The following is a 23,507-nucleotide window of genomic DNA, read 5'->3' on the forward strand; positions in this document are numbered from 1 at the left end:
GTGACTTTATGAACGACCTTAAAGAGTCGACTTGGGGAGAGGATTGGGTGGCACGACTTGATGAGCAGACTTAAAGAGGCACCTTGGTGAGAGTACTTGGTGGGGTGAACTGATGAACGGACTTAAAGAGTTGACTTGGTGCGAGTACTTATTCTGGTGATTTGATGAACGGACCTAAAGAGTCAACTTGGTGGGCTGACTTGATGAATGGGCTTAAAGGGTCGACTTGGTTGGGTGACTTGATGAATGGACCTAAAGAGTTGACTTGGTGAGAGTACTTGGTGGGGTGACTTGATGAACAGACTTAAAGAGTCGACTTGGTTAGAGTACTTGGTTGGGTGACTTGATGAATGCACTTGAAGAATCGACTTGGTTAGAGTACTTGGTGGGGTGACTTGATGAACGCACTTGAAGAATCGACTTGGTTATAGTACATGGTGGAGTGATTTGATTAACAAACTTAAAGAGTCGACTTGGTGAGAGTAATTGGTGGTGCGACTTGATTAGCGAACTTAAAGAATCAACTTAGTCAGAGTACCTAGTGGGGTGAACTGACGAACGGAATTGAAGAGTCAACTGTGTGAGAGTACTTGGTGGGCTAACTTGGTGGGGTGACTTCATGAACAGACCTAAAGGGTTGACTTGTTTAGACTACTTGGTGGGGTGACTTGATGAAAGGACTTAAAGAGTCGACTTGGTGAGAGTACTTGCCAGGGTGAACTGATGAACGGACTTAAGGAGTCGACTTGGAGCGAGTACTCGGTGGGCCGACTTGGTGGGGTGACTTGATGAACGGACTTAAAGAGTCGACTTGGTGGGAGTACTTGTTTTGGTGACATGATGAATGGAATTAAGGAGTCGCCTTGGAAGGGTGACTTGATGAAAGGACTTAAAGAGTGGACTCAGTGAGAGTACTTGATGGGGTGACTTGATGAACGGACTTAAATGGTCAACTTGGTGGGGTGACTTGATGAATGGACCTAAAGAGTTGACTTGGTGAGAGTACTTGGTGGGGGTGACTTAATGAATAGACTTAAAGAGTCGACTTGGTGAGAGTACTTGGTGGGGTGACTTGATGAATGAACTTACAAAGTCAACTTGGTGAGAGTACTTGGTGGTGTGACTTGATGAGCGAACTTAAAGAGTCAACGTGGTGAGTGTACCTGGAGGGGTGAATTGATGCACGAACTTAAAAATTTGACTTGGTGAGAGTACTTGGTGGGCTGACCTGGTGGGCTGACTTGACGAATGGACTTAAAGAGTCAACTTAGTGAGAGTACTTGTTTTGGTGACTTGATGAACAGACTTAAAGAGTCGACTTGGTTGGGTGACTTGATGAAAGTACTTAAAGAGTTGACTTGGTGAGAGTACTTAGTGGGGTGACTTGATGAATGTACTTAAAGGGTCGACTTGGCCGGGTGACTTGATGAACGGACCTAAAGAGTTGACTTGGTGAGAGTACTTAGTGGGGTGACTTGATGAACAGACTTAAAGAGTCGACTTGGTGATAGTACTTGGTGGGGTGACTTGATCAACACACTTGAAGAATCAACATGGTTAGAGTACTTGGTGGGGTGACCTGATGAATGGACTCAAAGAATTGACTTGCTGAGAGTACTTGGTGGCTCAACTTGATGAGTAGACTTAAAGAGTCAACTTGGTGAGAGTACTTGGCGGGGTGAACTAATGAACGTCCTTAAAGAGTCAACTTGGTGGGAGTACTTGGTTGGCCGACCTGGTGGGGTGTCTTGATGAATAGACATAAAGAGTCAACTTGGTGAGAGTACTTGTTCTGGTGACTTGATGAGAGGACTTAAAGAGTCGGCTTGGTGGGGTGACTTGATTAAAGGACTTAAAGAGTTGACTTGGTGGGGTGACTTGATGAATGGACTTAAAGGGTCAAATTGGTGGGGTGACTTGATGAACAAACCTAAAGAGTTGACTTCGTGAGAGTACTTGGTGGGGTGAATTGATGAACAGACTTAAAGTGTGGACTTGGTGGGGTGACTTGATGAACGAACTTGAAGAATTGACTTGGTTAGAGTACTTGGTGGGGTGACTTGATGAACGCTCTTAAAGAGTTGACTTTGTGAGAGTACTCAGTGGCACAACTTGATGAGCAAACTTAAAGAGTCACCTTGGAGAGAGTACTTGGCGGGGTGAACTGATGAACAGACTTAAAGAGTTCACTTGGTGGTTCTACTTGGTGGGCCGACCTGGTGGGGTGACTTTAAGAAAAGACTTAAAGAGTCAACTTAGTGAGAGTACTTGTTCTAGTGACTTGATGAATGGACTTAAAGGGTTGACTTGGCGGGGTGACTTGATGAACAGACCTAAAGAGTTGACTTGGTGAGAGTACTTGGTCGGGTGACTTGATGAACAGACTTAAAGAGTTGACTTGGTTAGAGTACTTGTTGGGGTGACTTGATGAACGCACTTGAAGAATCTACTTGGTTAGAGTACTTGATGGGGTGACTTGATTAATGAACTTAAAGAGTGAACTTGGTGACAACACTCAGTGGCGTGACTTGATGAATAGAATTAAAGAGTCAACTTGGTGAGAGTACTTGGTGGGGTGAACTGATGAATGAACTTAAACAGTCAACTTGGTGAGAGTACTTGGTGAGCCGACCTGGTGGGGTGACTTGATGAATGAACTTAAAGAGTCGACTTGGTGAGAGTACTTGTTCTGGTGACTTTATAAACGGACTGAAAGAGTCGACTTGGTGTGCTGACTTGATGAAATGACTTAAAGAGTCAACTTGGTGAGAGTACTTGGTGGGGTGACTTAATGAACAGACTCAAAGAGTCAACTTGGTGAGAGTACTTGTTGGTGCGACTTGATGAGCAGACTTAAAGAGTCAACTTGGTGAGAGTACTTGGCGGGGTGAACTGGTGAACAGACTTAAAGAGTCAACTTGGTGGGAGTACTTGGTGGGCTGACCTGGTGGGGTAACTTGATGAACGGACTTAAAGAGTTGACTTGGTGAGAGTACTTGTTCTGGTGACTTGATGAATGGACTTAAGGAGTCTTCTTGGTGGGGTTTCTTGATGAGAGGTCTTAAAGAGTTGACTTAGTGAGAGTACTTGGTGGGGCAACCTGATGAATGGACTTAAAGGGTCAACTTGGTGGGTTGACTTGATGAACGGACCTAAGGAGTTGGCTGGTGAGAGTACTTGGTGGGGTGACTTGATGAAAAGAATTAAAGAGTTGACTTGGTGGGGTGACTTGATGAACGGACTTGATGAATCAACTCGGTTAGAGTACTTGGTGGGGTGACCTGATGAACAAACTTAAAGAGTCAACCTGGTGAGAGTACTTGGTAGGCTGACTTGATGAATGAACCTAAAGAGTTGAATTGGTGAGAGTACTTGGTGGGTTGACTTGATGAACATACTTAAAGAGTCAACTTGGTGAGAGTATTTGGTGGGGTGGCTTGATGAACGCACTTGAAGAATCGACTTGGTTAGAGTACTTGGTGGGGTGACTTGATGAACGGAATCAGAGAGTCAACTTGGTGAGAGTACCTAGTGGCACGACTTGATGAGCGGACTTAAAGAGTCAACTTGCTAAGAGTACTTGGCTGGGTGAACTGATGAACAGAATTAAAGAATCAATTTGGTGGGAGTACTTGGTGGGCCGACCTGGTGGTGTGACTTGTTAAATGGACTTAAAAAGTTGACTTTGTGAGAGTACTTCTCCTGGTGACTTGATGAACGGACTTAAAGAGTCGACTTGGTGGGCTAACTTGATGAAAGGACTTAAAGAGTTGACTTGGTGAGAGTACTTGGTGGGGTGACTTGATCAACGGACTTGAAGGGTCAACTTGGCAAGGTGACTTGATGAACGGACCTAAAGAGTTCACTTCGTGAGAGTACTTGGTGGGGTGACTTGATGAATAGACATAAAGAGTCAACTTGGTGAGAGTACTTGGTGGGGTGACTTGATGAATGGACTTGAAGAATCGACTTGGTTAGAGTACTTGTTGGGGTGACTTGATTAACAAACTCAAAGAGTCGACTTGGTGAGAGTACTTGGTGGCATGACTTGATGAGCGGACATAAAGAGTCAACTTGGTGAGAGTACTTGGCGGGGTGAACTAATGAACAGACTTAAAGAGTCGACTTGGTGGGAGTACTTGGTTGGCCGACCTGGTGGGGTGACTTGATGAATTGACTTAAAGAGTTGACTTGGTGAGAGTACTTGTTCTGGTGACTTGATGAATGGATTTAAAGAGTCGACTTGGTGGGGTGACTTGATGAAATGACTTAAAGAGTAAACTTGGTGAGAGTAGTTGGTGGGGTGATTTGATGAATGGACTTAAAGGGTCAACTTGGTGGGGTCACTTGATGAACAAACTTAAAGATTCGACTTGGTGAGAGTACTTGTTCTGATGACTTGATGAACGGACTTAAAGAGTTGACTTGGTGGGTTGACTTGATGAAAGGACTTAAAGAGTCAACTTGGTGAGAATACTTGGTGGTGTGACTTGATGAGCAGACTTAAAGGGTCAACTTGGTAGGGTGACTTGATGAACGGTCCTAAAGAGTTGACTTGGTGAGAGTACTTGGTGGGGTGACTTGATGAACAGACTTAAAGAGTTGACTTGGTGAGAGTTCTTGGTGGGGTGACTTGATGAACACACTTAAAGAATCGACTTGGTTAGAGTACTTGGTGGTGTGACTTGATGATCATATGTAAGGAGTCGACTTGGTGAGAGTACTTGGTGGCACAACTTGATGAGCAGACTTAAAGAGTCAACTTGGTGAGAGTACTTGGCGAGGTGAATTAATGAATGGATTTAAAGAGTCAACTTGGTGAGATTACTTGGTGGGGTGACTTGATGAACAAACTTAAAGAGTCAAGTTGGTGAGAGTACTTGGTGGGCCGACCTGGTGGCGTGACTTGATGAATGAACTTAGAGAGTCGACGTGGTGAGAGTACTTGGAGGGCCGACTTTGTTGGGTGACTTCATGAACGAACTTAAAGAGTCAACTTGGTGAGAGTACTTGGTGTGCCGACCTTGTGGGGTGGCTTGATGAACGAACTTAGAGAGTCGACTTAGTGCGCCAACCTCGTGGGGTAACTTGATGATCGAACTTAAAGAGTTGACTTGGTGAGAGTACTTGTTCTAGTTACTTGATGAACAAACTTAAAGAGTTGACTTGGTGGGGTGACTTGATGAAATTACTTAAAGAGTCAACTTGGTGAGAGTACCTGGTGGGGTGACTTGATGAACGAACTTAAAGGGTCGACTTGGTGGGGTGACTTGATGAATGGACTTAAAGAGTCTACTTAGGGAGAGTACTTGTTTTTGTGACTTGATGAACGGACTTAAAGAGTTGACTTGGTGGGGTGACTTGATGAAAGGACTTAAAGAGTCCACTTGATTAGAGTACTTGGTGGGGTGACTTGATGAACGGACTTAAAGGGTTGACTTGGTGGGGTGACTTGATGAACGGACCTAAAGAGTTGACTTGGTGAGAGTACTTGGTGGGGTGACTTGATGAGCAGACTTAAAGAGTCGACTTGGTGAGAGTCCTTGGTGGGGTGACTTGATGAATGCACTTGAAGAATTGACTTGGTTAGAGTACTTGGTGGGGTGACTTGATGGATGGACATAAAGAGTCAACTTGGTGAGAGTACTTGATGGCATGACTTGATGAGCGGATTTAAAGAGTCAACTTGATGAGAGTACTTGGAGGGGTGAATTGATGAACGGACTTAAAGAGTCAACTTGGTGAGAGTACTTGGTGTGGTGACTTGATGAACAAACTTAAAGAGTCAACTTGGTGAGAGTACTTGGTGGGCCGACCTGGTGGGGTGACTTCATGAATGAACATAAAAAGTCGACTTGGTAAGAGTACTTGGTGGGCTGACTTGGTTGGGTGACTTCGTGAACAGACTTAAAGAGTCGACTTGGTGAGAGTACTTGGTGTGCCAACCTTGTGGGGTTGCTTGATGAACAAACTTAAAGAGTTGACTTGGTGTGCCGACCTCGTGGGGTGGGTTGATGATCGAACTTTAAGAGTCGACTTGGTGAGAGCACTTGGTGCATCAACCTGGGGAGCCTAGTTGGTGAGTCAAATTGGTGAGTGAGCTTAGAAAGGCAACTGGGTTGGAAAAGTTGGCAAGGCGAGATGGAAGGCCAACTTGGTGAGCCAATTTGTCCAGCAAACTGAAAGAGTCAACTTGTTGAGGCTACTTGGTGGGGTGACCCGGCGACCCCACACCATGAGGCAACCCGGTGAGTGAACTTATCCAACCCTTGGTCGCTAGCCCTGAGGAGAGGCAACTTGGCATGCTAACTTGGTGAGAAGATTTAAAGAGTCAACTTGGTGAGGTAACTAGATGAGTTGGGTCATTGAGGCGATTTGGTGGGGTGACTTGATGAGCTGACCATGCGAGAAGACCTTGTGAGAGAACTAAAAATGTCAACTTGGTGAGCATGCTTAAACAATCGACTTGTTGAGCTGACTTGGAAAGTCGACATGGTGAGCAGGGCTTAAGATGTGACTTGGTGAGGTGATGTAGGAAGGTCCCCTTAATACCATAAACTTATAACAGAACTATAGAAATAATAGAAAATGCGAGAACAAAATGTGGTCTTGTCATTTGGACCGCAGAAGTGGAATTGCATAATTCATAAGCACAATATGCTAACCCACACAGGCGCCTTCACTGCAATAGTCTGCAGGACAAGCTGCCAACTATCACCCAGAGTTGTCCTAGACAATGTTTAGGCCTTTCTTAAATAGGCAATTGTATGCCAGCTGGGAAGGTTCTAGATGCTCAGACTTAATACCTATGGCTAGAAGACCTTGACAATACACATAAGTCTGCCTAATACATCTTTGACAAATTATTTTAGTAATTTCGGTAGCCCAACTTTCGAAGGCCATAACTCACGAATGGTTGCTCCGATTGGGTATTATAACCACTTTTCAAAAATGCCAACTCCTGATCTACAGGCTCGGAACCATGCATGCGCCCTTCCCTCAATTTGTCGGACCTGATCCGGGCACTCTAAGGCCTCCAATGGTGATCCTAAATATTTTTAGCATATTTTTCCACCAAAAATCTATAATAAATTCTCAACGCTTATGCTTGAGATAACTTGGTGAGCGGACTTAGAGAGTCAACTCATTGAGGTGACTTGGTGGGGTTGACCTAGCAAGGTGAAACCCACTTGGTGAGAAAACTGCAAGAGTCGGCTTGGTGAGTGCGCTAGAATTATCGGCTTGGCAAGCTAACATGACGAGTGGGCTTAATGAGGCGAGTTGGTGGGGCAACTTAGTGAGTGGAATTAAAGAGCCAACTTGGTGTGTTAGTTTGTTTAGATGACATGGTGAGCTGAACTAGAGAGGCGACCTGGTGAGCGAACTTGGTGAGCTGACTTGGCGAGCCAAATTGGGAAGTCAACCTGGTGAGAAAACTTGAAGAGTCAACTCATTAAGGAAACTTTGCAAGTCCACCTTGTGAGCTGACCTAGGGGTAGACTTGGTGAGCGTGCTTGAATTGTCATCTTGGTGAGCTAACACGGGGAGCCAACGTAGCAAACCAACGTGGTGAGTGGTCCTAACGGGGCGAGTTGGTGGGTTGACTTGGTGAGTGGAATTAGAGAGCCAATGTGGTGAGGCAACTTAGTGAGTTGGTTCATTGAGATGACATGGTGAGGTGACTTAGCGAGTTGATCTGGTGAGCGAACTTAAAGAGTCGACTTGGCAACGTACTCGAGTTGACTTGGTGAGGCGACCTAGCGAGCAGGCTCAAAGAGTCAACATGGTGAGGTGACTCATTGAGTTAGCTTCTTGAGGTGACTTGGTGGACCTACCTGATTAGTTGACTTGGTGAGCCGACTTGACGAGTTGACACGATGAGAGAGCTTAAAGAGGCGACTTGGTGGGGTAACTCGGCAAGCCAAGTTATCGAGGCGAGCTGGTGAGTCAACTTGGTGAGCTGACTTGGTGAGTGCACTTAAAGAGTCAACTTCATGAGGTGACTCAGCGAGTTAGCTCGCTCATGCAAATTGGGCAGGCTGACCTGGCGAGTGAACTTAAAGACACGACTTGGGCAAGCTGACCTGGTGAGCAAACTTAAAGACCTAACTTGACAATGTGCTTAAACAACTGACTAGGTGAGTTGACATGGTGAGTGGGCTTAGAGAAGCAACTCGATGGGTCAACTTGGAAAGCACACTTGCTAGGGAAAGGTGGTAAAATGACTCAGTGAGTTGACTTGGTGAGCTGACTTAGGGAGCTGACTTGGTTAGCAAACTTAAGGAGTCAACTTGGTGAGGCAACCTAAATAGTTGACTCGGTGAGATGACTTGGGGAGCCAACATGGTGAGCAATCTTAAAGAAGAGGTGACCTGGTGGGGCAACCTGGTGAGGCGAGATGGTAAGTCATCTTGGTGAGCTGGTCTGTCGAGCTATGAGCGGATTTAAAGAGTCAATTCTTTGAGGCAACTTGGTGGGGTGATTTGGCAAAGACCACATGGTTAGATGACTTGGTGAGCTAACTTGGCTAGCAAAATTGGCAAGCAAGCTTATAGAATCGACTTGCTATCCCCAGCTAGGATCGCACGCCTAGGTCGACAAAACTTGGGTCACCCGACTGGGTCAACCCATCTCTGTCGCCCTAGCCTTGGGCAACCCGACTGGATCGCCAGAGTGGGTCGACGAGGGAAAAAAATCATGGGAGGCCTTTTACAGTAAAAAGCACTAAATTTTGGGCATTACAAAAAAAAACAAGTTGTCCAATTTTGGATCATGCACAGGTTTCAGTTCACGTATTGCCAAGCTGACTCGAGGCGTTACGCCCAGCTAGCCAAATTCAAGGTAGGGTAGCCGAAACGATCCAATTTGAGAATTTTCTTTATAAAAAGAGATCATGATAGGCCCCGTAAGGTGAAAAAGAATGAAATTCTAGGAGTTCAAAAAAAAATGTTACTCGATTTTGGATCGCGCGCAGGGCTAAGGTCACGTAGCATTAAGGTGCCCTAGGTGACATGATTCGAGTGAAAAGTCGATGGTGGCATGAGTCAACAAAAACATTGGAGGATATTAAGGCTTGAGGTGCTTCGAGTCAAGGTTGCTGAGGCAGGTCGGGTTGAAAACTTTGGGCATTAACCAAAAAAAAAAAGTTAATTGCTTTTGGATCATGTACACGGCTCGGGGCACTTAGAATCAAGTCGAGCATGGTGACATGAGTCGTGCGAAAAATTTGGAGACAACTCAAGTCGGGGTATCCGACTCTATTCGAGTTCAAAACTTTGGGACTTGACAAAAAAAAGAAAAAGTTACCTAGTTTTGGATCATGTAAGTGACTCGGGCCACTCAAAATCAAGGCGAGTGCGGTTACATGAGTCGAGCAAAAAAAAAATGGAGGCGATTAAGGCTCGAGGCAATTCGAGTTGGGGTAGTTGAGTCAATTTGAAAACTTTAGCCATTAGCCAGAAAAAGAGTTTATCACTTGTGGATCATGTACATGACTTGAGGTGCATAGAATCAAGTCAAGCACAATGACATGAGTGGTTCAAAAAAATTGTAGGAGATTAAGGCTTGAGGCAATTTGAGTCGGGGTTACTGACACTATTCAGGTTGAAATCTTATAGTGTTAACCAAAAAAGGAAGAAGTTAACTGCTTTCAGATCATGTACATGACTCGAGGCACCAAGTCGAGCACAGTGACATGAGTCCTACGAAAAAATTGGAGGTGGTTAAGGCTCGAGGCAATACGAGTCGAGGTTGCCAAAAAAATTTGGGTTGAAAACTTTGGGCGTTAACCCAAAAAAAATTGATCGCCTTTGGATCACGCACATGACTCAACGCACTTAGAATCATGTCGAGCACGGTGACATGAGTCATGCAAAAAAATTGGAGGTAGTTAAGGCTCGACGCGATTTGAGTCAGGGTTTGGGTAGTTGGGGCGATTCGTGTCGGGGTTGCCAACACGATTCAAGTTGAAAAATTTGGACATTAACCCAAAAAAAAAGTTGACCTCTTTTGGACCACATACATGACTCGGGGCACTTAGAATCAAGTCGAGCATCGTGACATCGGTTGTGCAAAAAATTCGAAGATGATTAGGCTCGAGGCGATTCGAGTTGGGGTAACCAACTCGATTTGAGTTCAAAACTTTGGGCATTAACCAAAAAAATAAGTTAACCAATTTTGGATCACGTACATGAGTCATCTACCCTCGCAAAAATTATAAAACCCCACCTGCCTAGAATTTGCAGTCGAAAGATTTTTCTGCCCTCACAAAAATTTACAAACCCCACCCGCTCGAAATTTGGACTTGGAAGATTTTTCCACCCTCATGGAATTTACAAACCCCACCTGCTCAGAATTTGGCACTTGGAAATTACAAAACCCTACCCTCCCAGAATTTGGACTTGGAAGATTTTTTCGCCCTCACAGAAATTGCAAACCCAACCCACTTGAAATTGCACTAATTACAAATCCGACCCACATGGAAATTGCATTTGGAAGACTTTTTCACCCTAGAGGAAACTTTTGCACTCGAGAGATTTTTTCGCACTCGCAGAAATCACAAAACCCCACCCATCGAGAATTTGGCACTTGGGAGATTTTTTTGCCCTTCCAAAAATTGCAAACCCCACCAGCTCAGAATTTGGGACTTGGGAGATTTTTTTCCCCCTCATGTAAATTTTACAAAGCCCCACTCACTCAAAATTTGGCACTCGGGAGATTTTTCTGCCCTGGCAGAAATTTCTACAAAACCCCTCCCTCTCGCCCAGAATTTGGCACTAGAGAGATTTTTTCACCCTAGCGGAAATTATAAACCCCTCCTGCCAGGAATTTGGCACCTGGGACCTCGCGAAAATTTCAAACCCCACTTGCCGAGAATTTGGCATTTGGGAGATTTTTTTGCCCTCGTGCAAAAATTTTTACAAAACCCCACCCGCCCGGAATGTGGCACTTGGGAGATTTTTTCACCCCGACAGAAATTACAAACCCCACACTCCAGGAATTTGGCACTTGGGAGATTTTTCTACCCTTGTGAAAATTGCAAACCCCACCGGCTCTAAATTTGGCATCTGGAAGATTTTCTTGACCTCGCGCAAATTACAAACCCCACCTGTCGAGAATTTGGCACTTGGGAGATTTTTTCGCCCTTGCGAAAATTTTTACAAAATCCCACCCGCCAAGAATTTGGCACTTGGGAGATTTTTTCACCCTCGCAAAAATTTTCACAAAACCCCACCCCCTCAAAATTTGGCACTTGGGAGATTTTTTCGCCCTTGCAGAAATTACAAACCCCACTTGCCGAGAATTTGGCACTTGGGAGATTTTTTTTCCCTCGCAGAAATTTTTACAAAGCACCACCCATCGAGAATTTGGCAATTGGGAGATTTTTCCACTGTCGCAAAATTTTTTAGAAAACCCCACCCACTTAGAATTTGGCACTTGGGAGATTTTTTTCGTCCTGGCAAAAATTAAAAACCCCACCTACAAGGAATTTGGCACTTGGGAGATTTTTTTGCTCTCGCAAAAATTTTTACAAAACGCCACCCGTCGAGAATTTGGCACTTGGGAGATTTTTTCATCGTCGCAAAATTTTTCATAAAACCCCACCTGCTCGAAATTTAGCACTTGGGATATTTTTCTGCCCTGGCGAAAATTACAAACCCCTGTCGAGAATTGGGCACCTGGGAGAGTTTTTCGCCCTTGCAAAAATTGCAAACCCCGTTCGCCTAGAATTAGGCACTTGGAAGATTTTCCCGCACTCGCACAAATTATAAACCCCACTCATTGAGAATTTGGCACCTAAGAGATTTTAACGCCCTCACAAAAAAATTTGCAAACCCCACCCACCCGAAATTTGGCACTTGGAAGATTTTCTTGCCCTTGTGCATATTACAAACCCCACCCACTTCAAAGTCAAAAATGGTTTTACGAATTGAGGTGACAGAGGGTTGAATCTCAGTGGATCGTGGCAGCAAGGCCACTCTGCCACTTACAATACCCCATCGCTTATTTAAGTCATTTGTGAAAGATTCTTCTCGCCAACTACTTGAAATTAATATCTGAGGTTGCTCCAACAGGATAATGCACTAATCAAAGATGGCCAATGACACGGGCCCCTGCGAGTGCAAGAGCACCCCTACTGCGAGTCACGATGCAACCGAAGAGAGATATGCGCCGCATCTAGCATGGATTCTGACTTAGAGGCGTTCAGTCATAATTCGACACACGATAGCTTCACGCCACTAGCTTTTCAACCAAGTGCGATGACCAAATGTGTGAATCAATGGTTCCTCTTGTACTAAGTTGAATTACTGTCATGGCACGAATCATCAGTAGGGTAAAACTAACCTATCTCATGAAGTTCTAAACCCAGCTCACGTTCCCTATTGGTGGGTGAACAATCCAAAACTTGGTGAATTCTGCTTCATAATGATATTAAGAGCCGATGTGCCGCCCCGGCCAAACTCCCTACCTAACAATGTCTTCCACCCAAATCGACATGCCTAGATGCACCTTAAGGCCAAAAACAGGGGCATTTCCCTGTCTCTGCCTCACGAAATATGTAAAATAACGTTAAAAGTAGTTGTATTTCACTTGCACCCGAAAGCTAGATAGTAGATAGGGACAGTGGGAATCTTGTTAATCCATTCATGTGCATCACTAATTAGATGACAAGGCATTTGGCTACCTTAAGAGAGTCATAGTTACTCCTGCCATTTACCTACGCTTGGTTGAATTTGTTCACTTTGACATTTAGAGCACTAGGCAGAAATCACTTTACATTAGCATCTGCAGGGACCATCGCAATGCTTTGTTTGAATTAAATAGTTAGATTCTCCTTGTTTGTACCAGTTCTGAGTCGATTGTTTGCCACCTAGGGAAAGCACTCCGAAGGGGGTGTCTTACGTCTGTCGCCCGATCAGCATGCGACGGCCTGCCCATGCCACAAGAGTAGCTTGGGCAAGCTACCAACAACCCATGAGTTCGGGGTGCAGACCCCTAGGCCCAACCCTCAGAGCCAATCCTTTTCCCGAAGTTACGGATCCATTTTGCCAACTTCCCTTACCTACATTATTCTATTGACCAGAGGCTGTTCACTGTGGAGACCTAATGCAGTTATGAGTATGATTGAGCATGAAGGGGACTCGGTCCTCTAGATTTTCAAGGGCTGCTGAAGGCACATAGGACACCGCGAGACATGCAGTGCTCTTCCAGCCATGGGACCTGATTCCCTTTTGATGATAGCACAAAGTGTGCCCTTGAAACAGGGTTTCCCCATCTCTTAGGATTGACTAACCCATGTCTAAGTGCTGTTTACATGGAACCTTTCCCCACTTCAGTCGTCAAAGTTTTCATTTGAATATTTTCTACTACCACCAAGATCTGCACCGGGGGCCGGTCCACCCAGGCTCACACCCAAGGTTTCACAACAACCCCTGCATCCTCCTACTCATCGGAGCCTAGCACTTGCCCCGATGACTGAGTATAGGTTGCCAACTTCAGCACCATCCATTTTTGGGGCTAGTTGATTCGACAGGTGAGTTGTTACACACTCCTTAGTGAATTTTGACTTCCATGATCACCATCCTACTGTCTTAATCAATCAACACCCTTTGTGGGATCTGGGTTAGTGCGCAATTTGGCACCATAACTCAGCTTTCGGTTCATCTCGCATCGCTAGTTTTGCTTAACAAAAATGGCCCACTTGGAGCTCATGATTTCGTGGCACGGCTCAATAGAGTAGCTGCCACTTACTTATTTAAAGTTTGAGAATAGGTCAAGGGCGTTATGCCCCCAATGCCTCTAATCATTTGCTTTACCCTATAAAACACGCACGTGAGCTCCAGTTATCCTGAGGGAAACTTCAGAGGAAACCAACTACTAGACAGTTTGATTAGTCTTTTGCCCCTATACCCAAGTCAGATGAATGATTTGCACGTCAATATTGTTGCGAGCCTCCACCAGAGTTTCCTCTGGCTTCACCCTGCTCAGGCATAGCTCACCATCTTTTAGGTCCCAATAGGTGTGCTCGCACTCGAACCCTTCACAGAAGATCAGGGTCGATCGACGATGCACCCCTCGAGAGGGGATCTCGCCAGTCAGCTTCCTTACACCTCGCGGGTTTTCCCAACCTACCAACTCACACACATGTTAGACTCCTTGGTCTATGTTTCAAGACGGGTCAGATGGAAAGCATGCTAGCCAGCACCACGAGCGCACAGGTGCTCGAGAGCCCGACATGAAGGTGCGCGCTTTAGTCCTTGACTACTGCGACGGAAGTATTTGTGTGACCAGAAGGTTGTGCTTGTGTCGTCGTGATAGCCCGCGCTGGCACATCCCCCAAACCGAGTGGCAGATCGGCTCACACTGTTCTGCATCTGACTAGGGCACATCATCAAACTCCATCTGCTTCCCTCCTAGCAATTTCAAGCACTCTTTAACTCTCTTTTCAAAGTCCTTTTCATCTTTCCCTCACGGTACTTGTTCGCTATCGGTCTCTCACCCGTATTTAGCCTTGGATGAAATTTACCACCCGATTAGGGCTGCATTCCCAAACAACTCGACTCTTCATCAACACCTCGTGCTGCGACAGGGTTCAAGCCCGATGGGGCTCTCACCATCTCTAACACCCCCTTCCAGGGGACTTGGGGTTGGTTCATCACTGAGGATGCTTCTATAGACTATAATTCGATAGGCGCGGCCGTCAATTTTCATGCTAGGCTCTTCTCAGTTCGCTTGCCGTTACTAGGGGAATCCTAGTACGTTTCTTTTCCTCTGCTTATTGATATGCTTAAACTCAGTGGATATTCACGCCTAACTTGGGGACACGGTAGAGATGCAGCATGCCTGCACTCTAGCAGGCCGTTGGACCTAGAATAAAGTTCCTCGTGAGGAATCGTTCGATTAGTGAAAACCAACGCCGGCCTTTGCGAGGCACCGCTTGTCACGACGGATTGATGGACCTCGTGCTCATTTTAGCCAACTACGCCACTTGTAGACACAGACAACCATCTCTGCTCCTTGCTAGGGAGGGCAATTTTGTAGTGCGACGCCCAAGCAGATGTGCCCTTGGCCAAGGCCTTGGGCACAACTTGCATTCAAAGACTTGATGATTCACGAGATTCTGCAATTCACACTAAGTATCGCATTTCGTTACATTCTTCATCATGGTGGGAGCCGAGATATCCATTGTCGAGAGTTGTGATTTTGTTATGTTTTTGTCTTTCGATGACCCAAGCGTGCAAGGTGCTAGATCATGCTTCATTCTTTCAATTTCTAAGGTGCACGATGCACCCATGTGTTGGGTGTTGACACATCTCGAACCTCAAGCACCCAATGGGTGTGACAAGGAATTTTGTGGTGTGTCCCCGCCCCATCACCTTGTAAAGGTGGGAATCAATGCATGGGAAAGCTGTGTCATTGGACAAGGCCCCTACCCTACAAATCATGCGAGTGCACCCATCCTAAATGTAGAATGCTCCAAGTGATGAGTTAACACACCTGGGCCAAGCAACGGGGGGTTGCGGCAGTCTTAACTTTCTGCCGTCAAAACAACGGATCCCTGGCACAGTGCTATACATGCAATCAGACCATGAAATCTCAATGGGGGATGAGGCTCGGCCCCCTCTAAACTACAATCGAGTAGAGAACTCTCACTCTGACACAGACGTCGTTCGAAGCCACCGATCGTAATCAAGATTACATCCGAGTCTCTTCTTTGCCTCGCAGGTAATCCACGCTTTTGATCATGATATTCGATGTGACCCTAGACCTTGACGGCATTGGACCTGTAGCTTGGCCATCCAGCACATCGCTTCTGGGCCTAGTGTCTGCATGTCGCTGAGATTTTGGGGGTGGGGAGGAGGCTAGCTCCATCCCCTATATGATTCAGGGTCTCAAACCGACAATGATCCTACCGCAGGTTCACCTATGGTAACCTTGTTACGACTTCTCCTTCCTCTAAATGATAAGGTTCAATGAACTTCTCGTGACATCACCAACAGGAACCGCCATCGTTGCTGCGATCTAAACACTTCACTGGATCATTCAATCGGGAGGAGCAACGGGCGGTGTGTATAAAGGGCAGGGACGTAGTCAATGTGAGCTGATGACTCGCGCTTACTAGGAATTCCTCATTGAAGATCAATAATTGCAATGGTCTATCCCCATCATGATGCAATTTGGCAAGATTTCCCAAACCTTTCGGGCCAGGGAGAGAAACTCATTGGTTGCATCAGTGTAGCGCGCATGCGCCCCAGAACATCTAAGGGCATCATAGACCTATTATTGCCTCAAACTTCCATGGCCTAGGAGGCCATAGTCCCTCTAAGAAGCTGGCCGTGAAGGGGAACCTCTACGTAGCTAGTTAGGAGGCTAAGGTCTTTTTCGTTAACAGAATTAACTAGACAAATCGCTCCACCAACTAAGAACGGCTATGCACCACCACCCATAGAATCAAGAAAGAGCTCTCAATCTATCAATCCTTACTATGTCTGGACCTGATAAGTTTCCCCATGTTGAGTCAAATTAAGCTGTAGGATCCACTCCTGGTGGTGCCCTTCCATCAATTCCTTTAAGTTTTAGTTGTGACCATACTCCCCCCAGAACCCAAACACTCTAATTTCTCAGAAGGTGCTAGTGGAGTCCTTAGAGAAACATCCACCGATCCTTGGTTGGCATCATTTATGGTTGAGACTAGGATGGTATCTGATCGTCTTTGAGCCCCTAAATTTCATTCTTGATTAATGAAAACATCCTTGGAAAATGCTTTCACAGTGGTTCATCTTCCATAAATCCAAGAATTTCACCTCTGACAATGAAATACGAATGCCCCCAACAGTCCCTATTAATCATTACTTCGGCCTCGAAGGCCAACGCAACAGGACCAGACTCCTATCGTGTTATTCCATGCTAATGTATTCATAGCATACACTTGCTTTGAGCACTCTAAATTTTTCAAAGTAACGGTGCCGAAACTACGACCCAGCCAATTAAGACCAGGAAAATGCTACCAACAGAAGGGACGTGAGGGCCAGTGCACACCAAGAAGGTGGACTAACTGTGACGACCCAAGGTCCAACTACGAGCTTTTTAACTGCAACAACTTAAATATATGCTATTGGAGCTAGAATTATCGTGGCTGGTGGCACCAGACTTGCCCTCCAATGGATCCTCGTTAAGGGATTTAGATTGTACTCATTGCAATTACCAGACTCGATGAGCCTATTATTGTTATTTATTGTCACTACCTCCCCTTGTCAGGATTGGGTAATTTGCGCACCTGTTGCCTTCCTTGGATGTGGTAGCCATTTTTTAGGCTCCCTCTCTGGAATCAAACCCTAATTCTTTGTCACCCGTCACCACCATGGTAGGCCTCTATCCTACCATCGAAAGTTGATAGGGCAAAAATTTGAATGAAGCATCGCCAGCACAAAGGCCTTGCGATCCGTTGAGTTATCATGAATCACCAGAATAGTAGGAGAGTGCACACTAGCCTTTTATCTAATAAATGCATCCCTTCCAAGAGTTGGGATTTGGTGCACGTATTAGCTCTATAATTACTATAGTTATCCGAGTAGCAAAGTACCATCAAAGAAACTATAACTGATTTAGTGAGCCATCCGCAGTTTCACAGTCTGAAATAGTTCATACTTAGACATGCATAGCTTAATCTTTGAGACCAGCATATGATTCATGGCAGGATTAAATAGGTAGCTTCTAGCAATGAGGAGACCCCCAAGACCTGCTACAACTAAGGGATGACCGCCGTGATGGGAAAACAAAATTTGCATTCGCTCTGTCATGCATCCAAACATAATCCCCCATACAAGCAACAAGAATGACGTTCACAACACAAGTAGGACTCACAATGCTCAAAAATTTCACACAAGAGGAAAGTGTCCCATCGTCAACTGGAGAGGGCCAAATAGGGAGCCTCAGTTCACAGGCACCTGGGAAGAACATCCTGTACAGAACCCTTTACCCTCAAGCTCATTGTCGCCACTACTCGAAAAGAAGCCTAAGTCTGTACGAGATGCACCGTGCATGTAGCCACCTCAATTGTAAGGCCATTCAAAGACATCCATTTCCCAGGCATATGCCTCCTACACACCTATTGAGGTGCACTCGCACAGACAAAATCCTTCTCGATCACAACAAAAATTTTCCCATGACGAAGAGCTGGTTGGCAAAGTGCCAATAGAGACCAACATGCTGAAGGGTCGTGCAAGTCAAAAACATGGCTGGTTATGCGATTGGTGGGGGCATCACTGTGCACGCGACCACCTCAATTATAAGGCTGCTTAAGGGCATCGTGTATAACACCACCTGCGCACATTTATAGGTGATGAGAGCCCACCCGCATACACAGACATGTCTAACCTCTGGAAAATATCTCCTTTTCCAGCACAACTTTGCTAACCATTCCACGTGACATGTGATCTGCCAGCGTAGGTACAGAAAAGTTCCTACGGGTGAACACTCACACTGGCATTTTCGGACAAGCTTCAATCTCATGCACATGCACATAACAAAGAATTGCACTGTGAGGGAACCAACCGTGAGCACTCACATCTCAACAAAAAGCATTCATGCGATTTCTTCCCCTAGACAGACACGTTGGGCTTGCATTTGTCAGAGCATTGCAAAGACAAGTTCTCTGGTTAGTAGGAGCCTGAGAAGAACATCTTGTACGAAACTCGTTCCCCTAAAATGCTTGGATCACAAATGCTCATAGCAGAGTCATAATGCAAAGATGTACACCATGCACATGATCGAGTGAGGACTCTCAGAGACATCCATTTCCAAGGCATATACCCCCTACATGCTTTTTGGTGCACCCGATACAAATGGCCATACTTCGACAAGCCCTCAGAGAATTTTGCATCTGAAGAGAGATGAAACGCATTGGACTTTTTGTCCATACAATGCAAACATCAAACGCTCTATTTAGGGGGAAGCTGAAGAAGAGTATCTCCCACAGATACCCATGAGCCGCAACTGTTCACATCACACGTGCAGGACAGGGCATGGAGAGTTTTTGCATCCAAACAAAAATTAATGGTAATACTCTATGCTTCTACTGGCCCAGACCACAAAAGATGTCACAACAGTGCCATGCACTTCTGTAGGATGAGATAGTGAAGAGGCGAGCATGCACCGAGAATGCACTAGCGAATAAATTGCATTGTGTTGCAAGCCATGCAGACACCTACATATAGGGTATCCAACAAAACAAACTAACAAGTGCTTGCCACCAGCTCTGCCATTGCAATTATCGAATGGGATATACTCACCACCATAGATTAATGACCATCATTACTGTCTCGGAATAGATACAAGCACATCAAACTTATCCAATCAACAAGAAGAATTTCACCTTGAAGGGGCCCAATCCAAAAGTTCCAGAGGTCATCTCCTAGAACTGTCAAGAACAAGGCCAATCTTACATAAAAAATCTACTATTGCGCAAACATAGGTTGCAATTAAAGAGAAATTGTAAGGCCATCACAATGGCCTGAGGCCAATGCTCTGACTAAGTCAATTTTCTCTTGAAATCACCATGCCGCCATTCATAGAGAGATCTCCCCATTCACTTGTGACGACGCACAATCCAAGTGCCAGATGCGAGCTCGCCCTTGAAAGACCACTTTCCAAGACATCCTGATGACACATTGGAATGACAACCGTTGTTGAACCATTGCTAATGTTGTGCCAATCGAGTTTCACAGAGGTGACCTTAGGGAGCTCCTGCATAGAAATCGGGATGTGCTTTCATACCCATCTCTCACAAAAACCAATATTAGCTGGACAAATTTAGAATCCAAGGCTCGTATCCATTAATATCGTTAGCACTGGGTCTATATTCAAAGGCCACAGAGAGGTTCCACTAAGAGAAGCTCCCTTGCTTGCTTGCACAAACATCCCAAATGCTAGACATAAGCTCCCACCCTTAGCATCGTTGTCTAGATCACCGCAATGACACATTAGAATGACAATTGCTGTCGAACAACTCTCAAATTTGTGCCAATGGAGTGAGTTAGAAGAGCAACTTTTGGGAGCTGCACATAGCAAATGGGCTACTACTTTATTCCGCTCTTATATAGATCTGATTTCATTGATTTTGTTTGGAATCCAAGGTTGCATTTTCCCTTGCTCACACAAGCAATGGCTCTTCTGATCAAATGGCCATGAGGAGCTTCCGATAAGAAAGGCTCCCTTGTCACTCATGATGCACAGCCCAACTGCTAAATGACGGCTCGCCCTTCAGATTGCTGCATAGACAACCACCACAACGACACCATTGGAATGACAACCACTGCCGAACCATTCCAAAAATTTTGTGCCAAAGAAGTTGTTGCAAAGAGAACGACTTTGGGGAGAGAGCCCTCGCATACCAATCGGGATGGCTTCATGGCCCTCCAAATAGAAACGATGCTGGTGCCAATATTCAAAATCTGAATAACGTGTCTTTCTCGAACACTAGCACTGATTCTATTGGGGAGGGTTGCTGAGAGCTTTTGTTATCAAAGCTTCCATTGTAGCCGCGATAGGAACACAAAAAATTGCTAGAGCGCCAAGCACCCACCTCATGGCTAGACAAGGGCTTGCCATTAGATCAACTTCAAAATCACTAAACAGACACACTGTAGAATGGCAACCGCTGTCGAGTCTCTTCCATAATTGCATCGGTCGAGTGATCGAAGAAGGTGATCTAAGAGAGAGTCCAAAGGTAAGCATTCATTGGGGGATTCGCACTAATAGAAAACATTTATTTAATACCCGAGCAACACTGGATGGAGGTGCTAGATGAGGGCTCTCGTTTAGATCAAGTTTTAAAATCACAAAGTAGAAGTGGTGAGGGCTGGCAACCACTACCAAACCTTTTTCCAAAATTGTGCCAGCTGAGTGACAAGAAAACATGATCTAAAGGAGAGTCGAGGAATAGCACCTCGAGGGTGGGCTTCATGCCCCTCTAATTGATTCAATGTCGACGTCCACCATTTCAAAATTTGACATATCCATCCGCCTTGATACTGGCATTGAATGAATGAGAGGGGCATGGGATAGGCTCAAGACAACCACCTCTCCCATTGTAGCCGTGATAGGCACACAAAAAATTGCTAGAGTGCCAAGAACCCACCTCATGGCTAGACAAGGGCTCGCCATTAGATCAACTTCAAAATCGCTAAATAGACGTGCTGTAGAATGGCAACTACTGCCAAGTCTCTTCTGTAATTGCGTTGGTCGAGTGATCGAAGAAGGTGATCTAAGAGAGAGTCCAAGGGTAGGCATTCATTGGGTGATTCGTGCCAATAGCAAAAATTTATACAATATTCGAGCAACACCGGACAGAGGTGCTAGACGAGGGCTCCCATTTAGATCAAGTTTTAAAATCATAAAGTAGATGTGGCAAGGGCTGGCAACCTCTGCCAATCCTTTTTCCAAAATTGTGCCAGCTGAGTGACAAGAAAACATGATCTAAAGGAGAGTCGAGGAATAGCACCTTGAGGGTGGTCTTCATGCCCCTCTAATTGATTCAACATCAGCATCCACCATTTCAAAATCTGACATATCCATCCGCCTTGACACTGGTGTTGAATCAATGAGAGGGGCATGGGAGAGGCTCGCGGAAACCACCTCTCCCATTGTAGCCGCGATAGGTACACAAAAAATTTCTAGAGTGCCAAGCACCCACCGCATGGCTAGACAAGGGCTCGCCATTAGATCAACTTCAAAATTGCTGAACAGACGCGTTGTAGAATTGCAACCGCTGCTAGGTCTCTTCCGTAATTTTTTTGGTAGAGTGATCGAAGCAAGTATCTAAGAGAGAGTCCAAGGGTAGGCATTTGTTGGGGGATTCGTGCCGATAGCAAAAATTTATGTAATACCCGAGCAACACCGGATGGAGGTGCCAGATGAGGGATCTCGTTTAGATCAAGTTTTAAAATCACGAAGTAGATTTGGTGAGGGCTGGCCACAATTGCCAAACCTTTTTCCAAAATTGTTCCAGCGGAGTGACAAGAAAACATGATCTAAAGGAGAGTCGAGCAATAGCACCTCAAGGGTGGGCTTCATGCCCCTCTAATTGATTCAACGTCGGCGTCCACTATTTCAAAATTTGATAGATCCATCCACCTTGACATCGGCGTGGAATCAATGAGAGGGGCATGGGAGAGCCTCACGGAAACCACCTCTCCTATATAAGCTATTAGTGCAAGGCTTTCTCTGCATTACAAATTAGCGAACACATCGACAACTGCCTTAAAAATCCAAATCATTGAAAAATGTGACCAAACAGCCATCCACGACCCCATTTTTTATGAGGTCGGCAGAGGAGCAAAAGATTGTCATTGGTTGGGAGATGTGAATTCATGGAGCCAAGGGAGTGAAATGGTCATCAAGGTCATCTGATCAACTGGATGAATTTCATCTTGAAGGTGCCCAATCAAAAAGTTTTGGATGTCATCTCCTGGAAATGTCAAGAACAAGGCCAATCTTACATGAAAACTCTGCTACTGTGCAAACATAGGTTGCAATTAAAGAGAAATTGCAAGGTTTTCACAATAGCCCGGGGCCAATGCTCCGACTAAGTCAATTTTCTCTTGCAATCACCATGCCGCTGTTCACAGAGAGATCTCCCCATTCACTTGTGGCAATGCAAAATCCAAGTGCTAGACGTGAGCTCACCCTTGAAAGACCACTTTCCAAGACATCCCGATGACACATTGGAATGATAACCATTGTCAAACCATTCCCAATGTTGTGCCGATTGAGTTGCACAGAGGTGACCTTAGGGATCTCCCGCCTAGCAATTGAGATGTGCTTTCATACCCATCTCTCACAAAAACTAATGTTAGCTTAACAAATTTAGAATCTGAGGCTCGTATCCATCAATATCGTCAGCACTGGGTCTATATTCAAAGGCCACAAAGAGGTTGCGATAAGAGAAGCTCCCTTGCTCGCTTGCACAAACATCCCAAATGCTAGACACAAGCTCCCGCCCTTAGCATCGCTCTCCAGATCACTCACAATGACACATTTGAATGACAACCACTATCAAACAACTCCCGAATTTGTGCTAATGGAGTGAGAAAGAATAGAAACTTTGGGGAGCCGAGCATAGTAAACAGGCTTCTACTTCATTCTGCTCTTATATAGATCTGATGTCACTGATTTCATTTGGAATCCGAGGCTGCCTTCATCCTTTCTCACACAAGCAAAATGGCTCTTCTAATCGAATGGCCATGGGGAGCTTCCAATAACAAAGGCTCCCATGTCACTCCTAATGCACAGTCCAACTGCTAGACGTCGACTCGCCCTTCAGATCGTTGCCTAGGAAACCACCACAATGACACCATTGGAATGACAACCATTGTCAAACCATTTCAAAAATTAAGTGCCAAAGAAGTTGTTGCAAAGAGAACAACTTTGGGGAGAGAGCCCTTGCATAGCAATCAGGATGGCTTCACCTCCCTCCCAATAGAAATGATGCTGGTGCCAATATTTGA

The 23,507-nt window shown here is 45.4% G+C and overlaps 1 non-coding gene and 2 pseudogenes across 1 annotated transcript; all 3 read right to left on the minus strand.

Moving 5' to 3' along the window:
- Positions 1-11,924: 11,924 nt before the first annotated feature.
- Positions 11,925-14,825, minus strand: LOC149535663 (25S ribosomal RNA; annotated as a pseudogene).
- Positions 14,826-15,044: 219 nt separating this feature from the next.
- LOC149535664 (5.8S ribosomal RNA) lies at positions 15,045-15,198 on the minus strand. Its single transcript, XR_016358256.1, has one exon. It is a non-coding gene; the product is annotated as a 5.8S ribosomal RNA (ribosomal RNA).
- A 704-nt stretch (positions 15,199-15,902) lies between these two features.
- On the minus strand, positions 15,903-17,711 carry LOC149535665 (18S ribosomal RNA; annotated as a pseudogene).
- Between the last annotated feature and the right edge of the window lie 5,796 nt (positions 17,712-23,507).

The sequence above is a fragment of the Cupressus sempervirens genome, chromosome 10 (genome assembly GCF_028749045.1).
Source record: "Cupressus sempervirens isolate cs-2001-9-10 chromosome 10, ASM2874904v1, whole genome shotgun sequence".
NCBI lineage: Eukaryota > Viridiplantae > Streptophyta > Pinopsida > Cupressales > Cupressaceae > Cupressus > Cupressus sempervirens.